General features: G+C 38.9%; 1 protein-coding gene across 1 annotated transcript in view; it reads right to left on the bottom strand.

The window, feature by feature from the left end:
- The window catches only part of plxnb2b (plexin b2b), a 199,932-nt gene extending 192,750 nt beyond the window's left edge, over window positions 1–7,182 (bottom strand). The window contains 1 exon segment of the mRNA XM_088416301.1: window positions 6,638–7,182. The gene's annotated coding sequence lies outside the window, so the exon portion shown is untranslated.
- Between the last annotated feature and the right edge of the window lie 9,610 nt (window positions 7,183–16,792).

The raw sequence follows: 16,792 nt of genomic DNA, 5'->3' as shown, positions 1-16,792 counted from the left end.
GCCCTAGGAAAAGGAAAACTTTTTGCGCCCCCATCACTCAACTATAGTTTATTATCTCTAAATATTGTATAAGTATACCTAAAACAGTATCCTTTTTAAAATTCGCAAAATAAAAAAAAAATCAAAATAAATCAACTGTTAACTATTTTTTACAGTGTTTGTACAGGTTACAGGTTAGTCTAAAAAAGAAAAAAATCAAGAGCATTAAAGTGCCTGATATAATAGGAAAAAAAGTCATGTCCACCTTCCAGTGTTTTATTGCATTTGCACTTCAGATGGCAAAAACAAAGCCTTTTCCTTAGAGTCATCCGCACTACCCCAAGGGCCCCATTTTTTGAGTAGGTCTACTCCTACAACAAATGTCCAAGTTCAGTATATGCGACAGGACCCCCTGGAGTTCGCTATTGTTCACTACAAATGCAGTGCATGCACGCACAAAATATTGAAAAAAAAAACCCATAATCCTCACATTGTGCGCTACTTGAAGTAGAGCAGCGGAAGCCAGTGGCAAGCGGCATTCATCCACAAGAGTTGAGGGAGTAAGCATAATAGTTATCGCGCATCACACCTCGGAGGCTAGTTGAACTTTATCTTTTATCTGTGGAGAATGGGGGGGGGGGGGGGGGGGGGGGGTGCTAAAGTGCTGAGTGGAAAGGGTGTCAAGGGTTAGCTGTGTGAAGTGCAAACAATGCCGTACTGGAACAAGGCGCTTAGATAAGAGAGGAAAGTTTGGTAGGAGGTAGCTGAGGACAAAGGCGAGGGACGTGCAGTCAAGTCCAAGGACAAAGGTGGCCGCCGTAAAAAAGCAGATATGATCAGAAATCCACCTCAGTTTGACGTCAGCTAATCCTGGAACGCCAAAAGACGAGACAAGCTCCAATCGGGGGGGGGGGGGGGGGGGGGGGGGGGATCTCTACTCCCCCAGATTCCTCCGCCAGCCACTTAATGCCAAGCCGAAACGCCCTTCATGCATCTGTCCACGCTCTGTCGCGGTAGAGAATAGCATATGGCTTTTTAACTCATGTGGGCCACGCCCCTTTTATGAGCATTCGCTTCTAAAAACGCATGCCTGAGTAGGAAAATATTGGTCAAATGGCTTCCAAGCATCGAACAGTCAAAGGGAAAGAAGGTTTATGTTGACATGATGATAGTGATTTAGGTCACATCCTGCTTGCCTGTTTTTTTTTTTTTTTGGTGGGAGCAGGAAGATTATCTTGTAATTCTAAATGAGCTACTTGCCATGAAGCTATTGCATAAACACTAATCGTGCATCGGCTTGTTTTCTGACGCTTTCCTATTTGCGAGCTTGTTGCTTGCAAGGATTATGTATTTTTCCTCCTCCTTTATAAATGAAAACTGACACAAGCCAGTAATCCAAAGCAAAACAAAAAAAAAAAAATAGCTGGGTTCAAATCGACCTTGAAAAGATTCTCTCGGAGATAAATGCGAGGCGCGCATCCAAAACGGAACAAGGTTTGGACTATGAGAGGAGGAAATGGACAGTAAACGGGCCAAAAACATTGAAGAGCTTAAGTACAGAATGCGCGATTGCTTCTCTGCTGGTCAGACGCTCTTTGACTGCATCCCAAAATAGTCTGAGTGGAGCTAACCACTGGCTTTTATTTCCAGAGCTAGTGGCCTACCGGCGACAAAAAACAACAAAAAAAACATATGAGTTTGTCACGATAACTACTACTGTTTATCAGCATCACCCAATGAGAGAAAGTTCTGTACAAGTAGTTTTTTTAATGAAATATAGGAGTCATAGCGCTCATGCTAGCTGATGCATTTGGCTAACAGGCTAACAACTTTTTGTGCAATTTCATTGCTTATTTATGCAAAGATTCTGGTATGACCACAAGAAACTTAAACACATTGGTGACAGGCACCACATACCCATTTCAAGTGAGGATGCTAACAGCTAGCTTGAGATCGCTAAATGCTAATACAAACACATCAGTCTACAAGCGTCATTTTTTTGAATTTTTGCGGCTTTTGTAGAGATGTTCGATACCACTTTTTTTAGACCGATACTGGAACAAATACTCAACTCTTTGTCACTGATCCCGATAGCAAATAGATACCAATAGTGATACTTGTAGGAAGGGATCGATACCTGCGATGGCAGCCGATATTCGTACGGGCCGCTCTCTTAGAGCAGTTTAACAATCACGAAGAATTTAAAAATTAGAAGAATAGAGGGATCGGAGGTGCAGTGAATAGCATGTCCGCCTCACAGTTAAAGGGACCCAAATTTAAATCCACCTCGCGCTGGCCTTTCTTTGTGGAGTTTGCATGTTCTCCCCGAGCCCTCATGGGTTTTGTCCGGGCACTCTGGCTTCCTCACACACTCCAAAAACATGCATAAATAAAATTTGATTGATTGATTGATAGTAGGTTTTAAGGTATTGTATGAGGTAAACGGTAAATAGGAATAAATAAGTAGGCCTTTTTTTTTTTTAAAGAATCTATTTTTGTTTTTTGGGTGAAATTTTGCATATCAAACGTTCCGGCAGTGTTGGTACTTGGTATCGATTTCTGTGACTACTCAATAGTTGAGTACTTGTACTGGTATCGGTCTGAAAAAAGTGGTATTGAACATCCTGAAATGATTTTCAAAATGATGTACTTAAACTATGTTTGCGCTAACATCACTAAAACTGTGAGAATCAAGGCATGAAAATGAAACTGTTGTTTATCACAATAGTTTTTGAGAAAATATATCGTCCGCAAAGAAGAGATATCACAATAGACTACTGACTTTCCTTCCTACTGCCTGATAATAATATTCATTTAAAAAAAAAGTCATCGAAATACCTACGAAATGAGATTTCCTTCTGCTTTGGGGATTGTTTTGCAAAGTCTTCTCTTTGCTACGATGAAGAAGCGCGACGCGTTTGCCGGTTAGCGGGGGGAAAAGCATTTATCAAGGCTTTCTTCGCCCCTGATAAGGTGTCTCTATTTATTCAGAGCGGAGCAGATAAAAGCTGAATGAAGCATTTGTTGTGACGACGGCATGGAAGAGGTAGCTTGTGTGAGTCCGTAAGAGCAGATGGCCTCGACTGGAGAGCATCCTTACTCCGGCAGCCCCCCTCCAGCTAGCAACAGCGGCCCTCTTTCCTGCTTCCTCATGCCCCCAACCGTGTTAATCCATCCCTCTGTGAGACTGTTTGTATAATGTTATTTAAAGGGAAATAATCCCCGGGAGAAGGGAGGGAGGGGGGGGGGGGGGGGGGGGGGGCATCCCATGTACAGTAGGCCTATGCTCAAGGGGGAGCATGGCGGCTGGAGTGCGAATAAAGGGACGATTTAGAGAGACAAGCGGGCGGAACAGAGGTCTGTTCTGACCAGGGAGACGCACGCCGACAGAACCAGTAAATGAGATGCTCAATAGAACCTCTTGTCGGTTTTATCTCCGCCACAGACAAGAAAGCAGGAAGAAAACAAACGCAGACAAACGCTCGCTGCAACTTCAGCAACTGTTGACAAGCTGTCCACAGGCGAAAACACAAGAAATGTCTGGGCATGTTACAAGCTAAATGCCATTCATTCCATATTACGAGTTAGCTTCGGGCAAACACGGTGGCGTGGCAGTTAGCATGTGGGATTCTTTTCCTTGTGCTCGACTGGGGTTTTCTTATGGGATGACTGCCATGGATTTCGATAGATAAGGATTTCTTTAGGCTGATGCAGATTTTTAGCAGAAAAAAAAGAATATATACATATATATATATATATATATATATACATATATATATATATACATATATATATATATATATATATATATATATATATATATATATATATATTTACAGATGGATCGTCAGTTTGTGGCAAGCAAAAAATAAATAAGCCATACTGGGGCTGCAGGGCTCAAATCATGAGAAAAAAAAGTTGCATCTTATAATGCGAAAAACTCTATTTTAAAAATTATATCGATAAAGTAGCATTTTGTTTCTTCCCAACACATTTCAATCTGCACTAATTACAGTACAGTATATGCAAGGTTTCACCACACTGTAGCAAATTTAACTATAATTGTAAAATATTGTTAAATAGTCGTCCATTTTGACAGCATTATTGTGAATTTAAACGTTAGAAAACGATCCTACTGTATTTTCAGAATCATGTATGATGCGGCCCTATTCCCACACATATAGCAGAGTAACCATATTAACACTAATAAATATATTAACAGTAAATCACAGTAAATATATAGTTTAAAGTAAGAAAAACTTTCCTTTTCACTTCACAGAAAGCATTGCCTGGCGCAATTAATACTGTAAAGATATGTGCTTATGTTACTAGTACAACAAATGTATGCTTAATTTATGTTGCACAGTGTATTATATACATTTTTTTTCTTTTTATTCAGACTGATAAACTGTGACTTTAGGTTGTGCGAAAAGTACTGACATCTCCGTCCTTGCATTGCCTATTATTTAATAATCATAATATCAACCATAAAATGCAACAAGTATTCATGGCTTAGTAGCAATAATGCTAACATAACATGCTGATCTCAAGTACCAAAGTCCTAAAATAACTGAGCGACATGTTTTATACATTCAATAAAAAAAAAAAAAAAAGTTCTGACACATTTTTACTATCCCAAAGTCCCATAATACATTTATGTATCTATATACAGTCCACAGCTTTTGTCCATGGGAATAAAAACAGAAACAATGCCATCCATTCATTCATTTTTTATAGTGCTTCTAGGGTGGCTGGTAACTGGAGACTAATCCCATCTTGGGCAAGGCTTACTCCATAAATATGACTCATATTAGCCCAATACATAACAACAGAAAAACAGTCGAATATTACAAGTACACATGAAATACAGTGGCGGGTGGGGGGGGTCACTTGACATATAACAAAGTCCAAAACTGATTGAGTGACATTTCTAATACTGTATACATCTTTTACATTGATTTTTCCTTGTAAAGTCAGGTTGTAAAGTCTGGAGCCTATTTCAAGAGGGATATACTAAAGATTGGTCACCAATCACTCACACTCCAAGTACCGATACCACTGATACTGATACACAACACCTGACACACGAAGCATCGTGAATCACTTGCAATATAATATGTTAAGCCTCGAGAAGATGCTCTTTGTTTAAAGATAAATGCGAGTATAATGGAAAGGTTTTTCAGCATTTTAAACTAGTGCCATCTAGAGGAGCAAAAAAAAAAAAAAACATATCAAAGTGCTTCGCGAAGCTTCATTTTCCCATCCCTACTGAAGACTACTCCTGCAAACTCCAGAGTTATATTTGTATATGTTTAAACACGTACGACACTTGATAATACGGGACGAAGCGCAAATTATTACAACATGAAGTAACACCTTGGCGCCGGCAAGAGATTCGGCGAGAAAGAATTGGCAACACTTAAATGGAAAATCTCACACTTCTCACTCGCTGTATAATGTAAAACTAGTAATGAATAATAAAGAATAGAAAATCACCTGATTCCTACCACTATGATACACACTTAAGTCTCTAAAGAAATAACTATGCATTACAGAAATGTAAATATCGTGAAATGCATTATGGGAGAATTTCATTCACATTTTCAAGAAGCAAGCAAGTACAATCAGTATTCTGAGTTTGGATCAGCTACAAACAAAAATATTAAAATCGGGTGCAAAGTCAACAGTGTTATTATACACATAGCGGCAATAACGGTTAAAAAAAATGGTGAGTTGCATTCAGTCACACCATAATGTTTGACTGCAGGAAGTCCCCAAATTTAACTGTTATTTTGAATAACAATGTACTGTTCCCTCATTTATGGGGCGTTACATTCCAAAAAATACCCGCACTAAGTGTGACATTTTTTAATATATATTGTTGCGTATATTTAGAACTGCTTTTTTTCCTTTGAATTTTTATGCATTACTATAGGGTAGATTTTTACAGTATTTTATATGGTTTATTAGAGATGGGTCTGTTTATTCTATATATTTTGACATTTACAGGATTTTATTTGTCCTTTTACATATATATTTTCACGAGCTTTGTTTTCTTTATTTCCAGTTTTTAAGAGGTAAAACCCCTCACCGCAATGTTTAGAATTTTCTCAGACAAGAATGAACATTTTGTCAGATTTAATTACTCTGAAAATTCAAAACGATAAAAAAGCGAGACCCTGAAAGGTTGACCTCTGTCATAGCAAAGTAACACTTTACATAACAAATGTTGAGTTTTGCCGTTCTAGAACTAGTGATTAAAAGTCAAGTAATACACGAAAAAGATCGCGGGATGATTGTCTGCTGGAAAAGTAGATCTTGGGGCAAAAAAAAAAAAATGTACGGGCACCCTTGTAGACCTAGAACCGCCCCTGCCATGACCCGAGGTTTTTTTTGGCTCCTGCGCCTTAAAACGGGAAACCCTCCTTGAATTTGAATGGCATTCCTTTGCTATTATGATCCATTTTTACACACATCACATGGCGCATGGGGACAAAGCAATCCTTGTGAAATTGAATAACAACTATACGTGTGATCTACCAAAGCTAATGCTCTGAAAGTTGCTGGTTCAATAGAGCGGAGAAGCATTCAAATTGATGCTAAAGTGCTCCAAGCAAACACTCGCCCACAAAAAAAATGAATGAATAAATAAACTCACCTCAGAGAAGGAGCGAAGAAAATTCAGAGCGATCGCTTCAAAAAAAAAAAAAAAAGTCCACAAATGCACGAAGCTCCTCGGTTGTTCGGTCTTTCAAAAGAAGTCACTTCACATGTTCCTCCCCGTGAAAGGCACTCATTCTTGCTCAAAGGTCCTCGCTTCGAAAATATCACCTCACGGAAGGAAGAGTGGGGGGAGAAAAAGTCTCCGGCAAAGGCGCCTGCTGGGTTGTCGATAGCGGGGAATGTGCCTTCCACGCCCAGGTAGCGAGTCACATGGTCACGTCCAGGTGTGCTTGCCGGAACCGCGCCACACCTGTGGGAGCCGCTCACTTATCCAAAGGTGATCCGCTAAAAAAGCGGCGGGGACGCTGGGGGACGCGTGGCCGGCTCGCGGTGGTTCTCGAGCGGCTACGTGGGCTCCGATGCGACCGCCGCCTCTGCTGCTGCTGCTGCTGCTGCACGCGAGCCGGCGGAGAATCACAAGGATGAGGAGGAGTGGTGAGCGGGAAAGCACAAAGTCGACTGTGAGTTGGGCTTGTTCCGTTTCGCTCGCTGGAATGTTTTCTGCGGGCGGTGGGGGAAGAGCGAGTGGTCCAACCAGCGAAAAGTCCAGACCCGGGGAGGCGGTTCCTGCTTCTTGGGAAAATGACATAACAGCCGTGCTTGGATTAACGAGTATAAATCGAGCCGTGGGCGCGCTCGTAGCTCAAAACATCGACTTTCAAGTCATATTTCTCCACTGGAGTTACACTTCGAGTCACTTCTAAAGCGAAAATACTGGATTGTGTTAAAATTGTGTTTGCGGAATATGAATTAAACCGCAAAATCCACTGTTTATATCCATCTTTTTGGACTGGCATTATGCTACTTGCTGTCGATTGAAAATGACGTCATATTCACTCAGGTAGAACTCCATCACGGCTTGTCGTCGTCACGTGACCAAGTCAGGTCATAATTGTCATAACATGAGCTCCTTCTGGTTTGCGCATCGTGGCCACTAGGGGCAGTATAAGAGTGAAATAATACGTTCTAATATAATAATAAAGTTTCCCCTCTCTAAATTCCAGTTCGGTTGCTGCAGTCTCACTTACGACGATAACTTTTTTCTATTACAGGTTCAGGCTGCTATTTTTCTTGCATTTTTTTTCTAATTTGGAACAGTCAAATAAATAGTAATTTTATTTATTTTTAAAAAATTCCAACGCTACTTCATGGATTTTCCTTTATGAACGTATCTATTGCACGGTTAACACTCTATTTTTATTGATATTTTTCTAAGTTGGACCAGGCAAAAATAAATAAATATTGATTTGATGTTCTTCTTAAGAAGAAACCAACTGATTTTTTTTAAAAAAGTCTCTGCTTCACGGATTTCAGTTACAGTTACAGACTTTTTGGGTATATAACACCTGCAATAAATAATGAAACACTCCAATCTCAGTAAGCTGCCGCAATAGTAATTTTTTACAGCAGGTACATTTTTTAGAGTTTCCCTTCACAGTGAACACTATGTGTATCCTGGAGCAACCTTAAAACGCCACTCCACACATTTTTGTCTTACAAGGCCAAACAGACACCTGACACGTTTTTTTTTTTTTTTTGTAATTACCTTGACACCTCATTTACAATGAATATTATCTCTTGACAACAGACATTTTTAAACTCAAAGAATCATAAACATATGTGCTTAACATCCACAATTTATGATTACACAATCAGCATAAAAATGAGACTAAAGCATGTTTTTTTCCCTTACACAACGATTTAAATTCGATTTATTGCATACTCTGAATACACATGGGAGATGTAACAGCCAACGCTTCTGATACAGAGTTCTGTTATTTAAATTTTTTAAAACGTATGTATATATTTATAAATATAAATGTAAATATATTCATGTTATGTATGCACAATACCTTCATATTCTGTGTAGCGCAGCAGGCTCATTGTTAAATGAAATCTGTCACTTTCACAATTGCATTTATATTTTATTTGCATTTAGTGTCACTCAAATGTATCGCAAACGCTGCCTCTTGATATTTGTGATGGTTTATAAATGATGTTGCTGCAACTGGAAACCAGAATTGCTTTTGCGATCAATAACGTGATCTATCGTGTTGCAGCCTTTCAGTTTGTTTAATGCACTCATTCAAAGTGAGTCGCAGGAGTAAAGCAAAATAATGAATCCCATACTTTTAGGACCTTGAGTTCAATATCATATAAGGTGGCCGTTTTGGCTCAGGACGTTTTGTAGTTCTGCTGGGACTGTGTGTGGCTCATTGTCACTTCCTTGAGTGATTTATAGGCATGCAAAACCAGGCTGCCCGTTTGGGGAGATGGTCGATGTCTGCCCGGGTGGACCGGCGACGTGAGTCACGCTGGCTGAGAGCTGACACAGGCACAAAAGCTGGAAGAGATTCACGTGGCGAGCTGGGGGGAGATGGCCTTCACAGGTCCTCACATTGACTGATGAGCTGCAGGAGAATGTAGGCCGAGCCAGACAACTGTCAGGCGGGTGGACACTTCCAAGATCCTCCAAAAAAAAAAGCCCACACTCAAACAGGAGGGGTGTTTCGATGTGTCTGACTGTGTTTGTCTGAAGAGTAATGAGGGTAGTTACTCTGGAAGGGTTACCCCAAAGGGATGTCGCTATCGCTAACCGAGAAAGGCTAAGTGAAACCGAAGTTGAAGTTTGAAAGGAAGCTCCAAATTGTTTTACCAAAAAATAGGCTTTTCGTTGTCCTTATTGTTTACATAAGCTCAAAATTCTAAATTCAACCAAAAATAGGTTAATTAGTTAAGTTAGTTGAATGCTAGCTAAAATATGAACGCTAGCTAATGTTTACATGAAGTTTATTGACATTTCAGTTGTCTACACTTTAAAAATATGCATATTCTAAAGACCTTTGTTATCTGCAAAATACTCTTATTAAAAAAAATGTTTGATTCAAAAGTTAAGCGCCTTCAACGTTTCTAAATTCAACCAAAAATAGGTTAATTAGTTAAGTTACTTGAATGCTAGCTAAAATATGAACGCTAGCTAATGTTTACATGAAGTTTATTGACATTTCAGTTGTCTACATTTTAAAAATATGCATATTCTAAAGACCTTTGTTATCTGCAAAATACTCTTTTATTAAAAAAAAAAAAGAAAGTATGTTTAATTCAAAAGTTAAGTGCCTTCAACGTTTGGAAAAACATGCTTGGAATGTTAGGGTGATTGAAAACGGTCAAGTGCTGCGAATGTTTACAAAAACTAGAACGTTCCATTCGGTGGTCTCGATGGTGTTTAGAAATCTATGCTGGGAGTTACTGAAAACTCTCAAGAGTCTGCAACTGACACAACAAAATCAAAGTTAGATCAACTGAAAATGATTGAATGCGTTCGATGTTTGCTGTAACAAATATCCGGCAGTAGGTCTTCAGTTTGCAAAACATATTTGGGTTATTCAACACTCATTTCCTTTTGAATGTTCAAAAACCAGTTCGCCAGCTTTCAAAAATATTCTCGTGTTTCTCATATTTACAAAAGAAAGCATGTTAAGGTTCACCAGACGCTGTTAAATGTGAATGTGACAGCATATTGATATGTACTGTGCTTTTCCTGTTATGTGGCACACATAGAGATGATATGCTATCACGCCCCCGGTATCAAGTGTTATCATTTGTCATGCGGTGAGTGGATTACAAAATGTCTGACAATCAACACACACTACAGAACCTCATTTATGGTACAGCGAATCTGTTGTAGGTTGTGATGTAGTGGACAAGTCAGACTCTTCAAGGTTCGGCCCGGAGAATGGTTGCCACGGGGTTATACTGCCCCCTGTCGGCCACGGTCAGAAATGTTATTGCCTCAACACCACCGTTCAAAAACTTTCGCCAGTTTTTATAAAAACATGCGGTATATTTAGACTAATCTGCAATCAATGAAATATCGGTGAACTGTCGTAAATATTGCCAAAAATGTTCAGTTACACATTTTTTTTTTAATTTCCTGTCCCCAAAACAAGTAATGGTACTATATTTTTTCAAGACGCTAAATTGCTTTTAACGTTTACAAAACGTTTAAACTACAGTTGGTAAAATTCGGTGGTTGTGTAAAATTCACCGTCATTCACATCTACTAACAATCCTGTGGCCTCAATTCATGCTGCCAGTTCGATGAATGGTAAAATTAAATTTTGAAAAAATACCAATAACAAGTTTGCTTACTATAGAAGCAGCTCAGGTTTAGCTCACTACATCAATGCGAAGCACCCAGCTGCAGCCACAGTTAACAATCGTCAAAAGGACGCTAATGTTGCAAGACATAGCAAAGCTCTTTGCTGTTTGGGGGGAAATTAAGCCTCATGAACCACTTTATAAGATTTTTTGGGGTTTAAAGATGAAGGCTAATGCAGCAGAAATGGATTAAATTCATCTTCAAGCCAAGACTAGCATTTAGTGGATTAAAATATATCAAAGGTGGTGCATGAGGCTTCGTTTTCACACCAATACTCCTTGGCGAACTAAACACAAGAACACTCGAGCTATTCTGCGACGGACAGGATGGACAATGTTCTATTTTAATGTTATTTTCTAATTATCCGGCGATTGACCAAAGAAAACAAGCCCCATTTCTCTTGATGGTCGAAACTAAAGGTCGCAGCCTGCATTTGGGACTGCTTTCAAATGCAGTGCAAATGATCACAACCACATCCGTGCAAGAAAATCGATGACCAAAGACACTATTTTTTGTTGAATATCATTTTTTTTCATTTGCTAGGATATCACAATGTATCTAAATAAAATGTTTAAAAATCTAGTTGAGTGTTTTTATCCTCATATTTTCAGATGTCTATTAGTTGGACCCGAATTTTTTTAAATCTCTCGACAACACTCAATGAAGACACATGAAAGTCAACAAATTGTCTTCAAAAACGGTCATGCATGGATCTATTTTCCATTATTATAACCTGCCTCTCGCACTAAATCAACTGGGATTTGTTTTAGCTTCGCCTTGACCCTGAATAGAATCCGCAGTATGAAAAATAAATGAACGGATGGACGAATGCTTATTTTTTTCCATAGTGAGCTCGGGCAAATTCTCACTCTTGTCTCTTCATCCTTCCCTTCCATAACCGTATCATCATTATCTATCTGTCCTTGTTATTTCTGGGTGAAGGTTGTGCGATATTCTTGCTTGTGGCAAATCCAAGATGCGGTGATGACAGATGGAGTGATTCACAGACGCCAGGAACTTGTCATGGCGGTCGCTGGTAGAAAGGTGTGACGAATAACTCAGCAGGGACACCGAGGAAATGTATTTAAAGCGAACCTGGTGTTGGTTTCCATGTCCGCAAAGAGGAACTCAAGATGTCAATAGTTTTCGTTAGTAAAAAAGAGAAAAGCGGGATTTAACTGAGTTTTGTTTTATCGCAACTCGAGAAGGATTACTGGCGAAATCGCATGCGCGACAAGAAGACATCAGGTCAGTCGGAGAACAGACAGGCGGGCTTATGGTGGCGGACTAGGAATAAACACAAAATGGGCAAAAGCAAGATGGCAGCAGTGAGGGGGTTGGTGCGAACAGAATGCAAGCATCAGAAAGTCAAGACTGAAATTGGAACATGGGCGTCTTGGCGGCGATGTGATTCCAAGCAGATTACCAAGGTAACTGTGCTGCAACTCACCTGGAAAAATGGCATGAAAATGCATTGAACAAATGTCACGTCTGGAAAAATGTGAAAGTTGAAAAGACGTTTTTTATAAGTCATTTAAATGACATCCTTTTACCGTCTAAATTTGCTTGCAAAGTAAAAGGTGAAAAGCTGTCTTTTTCACTGTCGAAAAGATGTCATTAATGTCTCGTATTCGTGTTCCATTAGCCCAGTGAGGGGAAAACAAATTTTCGTGACTCACTTTTAATATATATATATATATATATATATATTTTTTTTTTTTTTTTTTTGGCCCTCTGGATGGAACTTGGTTAGCACATTCGCCTCACAGTTAAGAGGTCCCATTTTCAAATCCAGCTCCAGCCTTCCACAGTAGAGTTTGCATGTTCTCCCCGTGCCTGTGTGGGTTTTCTCTGGATATTCCGGTTTCCTCCCACATACCAAATTGCCCTTAGGTGTGCATGTGAATGGTTGTTCGTCTCTGAGTGCCCAATAATTGGCTGGCAACCAGCTGAGGGGTGACCCCCCCCCCCCCCCCCCCCCCCCACCTGCACAACAGCAACTCTAATGAGGATAAGCTGCTATAATAAATGGATGCTGGGATGAATGGAACTCTTGGTTTAAACATGCAGTGGAAATATCATACATTTCCATTGCATTAGCATTCATCTTAAAACCAAATGCACCATTTAGAAGAGTAAAAAAAAAAAAAAATAGTGGTTAATGAGGCTTTATTTACCCATCACGATCCATTTCTGACCAGTGTGTCTTGTTTCCCCAAAAGTGTTGCTAAAATCATTGACCTAAAGGATCTTGTGCAACGAATCAAATAAATATTACCTAAAAATTGAAACCAGGACTAGTGATGGCAAAATGAAGCCTCGTGAACCACTTGTGATATTGTCTTGCTCCTCTAGATGGCACTAGATGCAGTGGACAATCAATACTTTTCTTTTTGCATTAGCCTTTATATTTAAATAAAGAGCATCATCTAGAGTAGTATAAAAAAATAAAGATAGCACAAGTTTGTAAGGTTCATTTTCCCATCAGTACAGAGGACCTCTGCATTCAAAATTCATGGTCTTAACCACTGGACTGTCCAGCTGGATGTAGTAGATGCAGGGGCTGAAACAAAGCAAGGCATATATGAAACGCACAAAGTTATCCTTCACCTGCGTGAAGTGCCTTTTTTTCTCTTCTGAATGCAGATGAAATAATATAACGCATTTCCATTGCACTAGCCTTTCTTTTTAAACCAAGAGCAACCTTCAAGAGTAAAAAAAAAAAAAATTACAAGTGGCTCATGAGACATCGTTTTCTTATCACTAGGCTAAATACAACGCCGTTATCGAGGACTATTTCAGGACTAAATTTCAACCATGTTGAACGTGCTATAACACAATCCAGTTTTCAACAACTATTTCTGCACTAAATCACATCGGACCAGATGTAGTCCGAAATCCACAGTCCGGGAGACATCTGGCACTCGGTAGGAAAAAGGCATTGTGATATTTGAGTTTCTTATCAGATGTCCCTGTCACTCCACACAAGAAAAATGTCATTGGATTCCCTCCGTTGTTTACAACAAAATCTAATCATCTTGGCATGCATTGTCCAGGTGGCCTCTCGATACCATTTCATGTCCTTCTGCAGGCTGATGTGATGTAAGCCAGATCCCACCATGCGTGGAGTGTGTCTACATACACACACGCACACACACCTGCTGCCAGGCAAACCTCATCCATTTCCTTTAAAATAATAATAATAATAAAAAAATCAGCAATCCAAAGAGGTTTTGCGTCCTCGAAAAGCTCGGCTCTTTTACCATCAGGCCTCCAGTGCGGCTTCCAAATTGGATCACAAACACAGTCGGTGGACTTTGCTAACAAGCTTACATTTCCACAAAAACAAATTAGCTTCAGTTCATCTGGCAAAGAGGTAAGCTTCCCAAACAAGAACCACATTGATTTGCAATCTTCAAGCCCTCGATAGGAAACAATTTCGTTCTATGTCAGGCTTGTAAACTGTGGTTGCCCTCTATGTAAATAATATTATGACATAATCGCCCCTCCGTTTGATTTGTGTCAACAAATGCATGGGAAACTTCTTTTGACAACAGATGGGAAATGGAAAAATGGTGGTTTAGTGGGTACTGAGCTTGTAGGAAACTGTAGGAAAAGGCAGTTGTGAAAATGAGATCCTTGCCATGAGACCACCAAGGGCAAGCACGGTTGTTGGGTATGTTGGTTTGTCAGCTTGGATGCTGATTGGCTGTTTGATTGGTGAATGGAAAGTTGCGTCTAGCGGTGGGTTTTTATCTTTGGAGTGTGCTCCTTCGAGGACATCCTGGCCTTCCCACTGATGTCTCAGTGGTTGGTTGTTAGCATGGTAATCAGGGCGGAGCTACATGATAGCCAGGGGTGGCCATGCCCACCATTTTGGTCATTCCTACACTTGAGAGAATTTTTTGTGATTTTCCGACATTTTTACATGCATTTAGTCCTCGAGGGCCGGTATCCTGCATGTTTTCGATCCTTCTATCTCAAACACAGCTGATTCAAATGATTAGAATCATACAGTATTTCAGCTTGCTGATGATAATTATTCGAATCAAGTGTTTTGGGGAGAGAAACTTCGAAAACATGCAGGATACCGGCCTTCGAGGACCAGACATTGACACCTGTGTCTTAGACACTTTGATACCTACCACAGATTATTTATATTAATGGTGGAATTAAATTTAAATGCATTACAGGTTTGTCTCATTCATTTTTTAAACCATGAAAGACACTGTTTTTTTTAGTTAATTGTTTCTTGCCAAAATAAGAATTTCAACAGTTGTCAACATTGCCCCCATACACTTGTTTGATGTAATGTGATAAGTTAGTTTATAGTATTTATATATAAGGATAGTTAATTAGTTATATTGAAAGTATGTGTATATATTATGTGTGAATTATATAATATATGAATATCGGTGTAGCACATGCATATACAGGATACTACATTATATTAATAATATTATGTTGCATTGTATCAAATTATATTTATAGGGATATTTATGTACAGCTAGTATATTTTTATTATATCAAGTAAATGTTTGTAAGGATATTTATAAAGTTATATGCTATTCATTTGTAATTATATATTGGGTATTTATACATAATTATACATTATGTTTTTATACATACATACTGTATATCTGTGTAGCAATAAAAGTACATAATATAATACAAAACTACTTAAAAGGGGTAGGAACTAAATAAGTACTTTTACTTCTTCCTACTCCTTTTTGAACAGGGTACTTTTTTGTTGTTTGGCTTTATTTTCAAATGTATCTTGTTCTTTCGTATGTACAAACGATATCTATTTTTATATACAGTACATATTTTCAAAACGTGCTCGAAATAAATTATGCATTCATTGATAAAGCAAGAAACTCCTCAAATGGACCTTGGCAAGGCACAATAAAATGAAAACCAATTCGGGTGACTACCTCTTGAAGCACAATGTATGAGAAGGTTTGTCCAAATGTTTGGCCTGGACTGTAATTTCAAGGCGTCTTCTGAAATGCATCATACCAGCACAACATATTCGTTGGGCTTAAAACTGAGAAACTCCGGTTTTCCAAGTAAGGATGAAACACAAAGTCTGACAGGATTCATTTAAGATTACTTGGTGTAATCCCCTTATCTATGTAACTACCTGTCCCAGAAAGTGATCCAAGCGTACCCCTATGAGCCTCATTGGCTTGCCGTTCTGACAGGAGCAAATCCTCCGTCTAATGTGGCAGCTTTAGACTGGCACACCAAATCTTATCTGTTGAGCACCTGCTTCATCCCGTTAAAGCGTCACAACAGGTGAAAGGGGCTTTAATATCAAAACTCTACCATTACAGTTCGTGGAATGACACTGATGCATTATGTGTAGTCAAGTGCAGACATTGCAAAAAAAAAAAAAAAAGGACGTGACCTCTAGTGACAAACTAGCCAATACTGTAACTGCCTATATAAAACCCACTTTCAAATTGTCCACATGTCAAGTGTGAAATTGAACAGCAAAGCAAATCTTGGTTATTAACCTATTTGTGAACTGAAAATGTTTAAAATTAATCAACAAATAAGCATCCTCTATCAATACCAATTGGCTACTTTCTTTTAGAAAAAAAAAGTGCGACATAATATAACATACGCAGAAATAATAGTGAGCATATTGATCATGAAAATAAATAAGAAAAAAAGAAAATAATAAAACAAAAATTAACTATATTGTAAATTACACCGGATGTAGAAAAAAACACGGGGGCTCAATATCCGGGTTTTCCTCTTATATAACCTGCCTCTACCACCTGGTAACCATTATTGTTGTATAATACAATATTAATGAAATAACCACTATTACAACTTCTATTAGTTGTAATTTAGCTTCTGGAGTTAATAACTACATCAGATGCAAATTTGTGGAATACTTTGAAGATTTTTCTGTTTGTT

This window comes from Hippichthys cyanospilos, chromosome 6 (genome assembly GCF_059441005.1).
Source record: "Hippichthys cyanospilos isolate Australia breed blue-spotted pipefish chromosome 6, RoL_Hcya_1.0, whole genome shotgun sequence".
Lineage (NCBI taxonomy): Eukaryota > Metazoa > Chordata > Actinopteri > Syngnathiformes > Syngnathidae > Hippichthys > Hippichthys cyanospilos.
The sequence above is the reverse complement of the archived record's forward strand: the minus strand, read 5'-3'. Positions and strand labels throughout refer to the sequence as shown.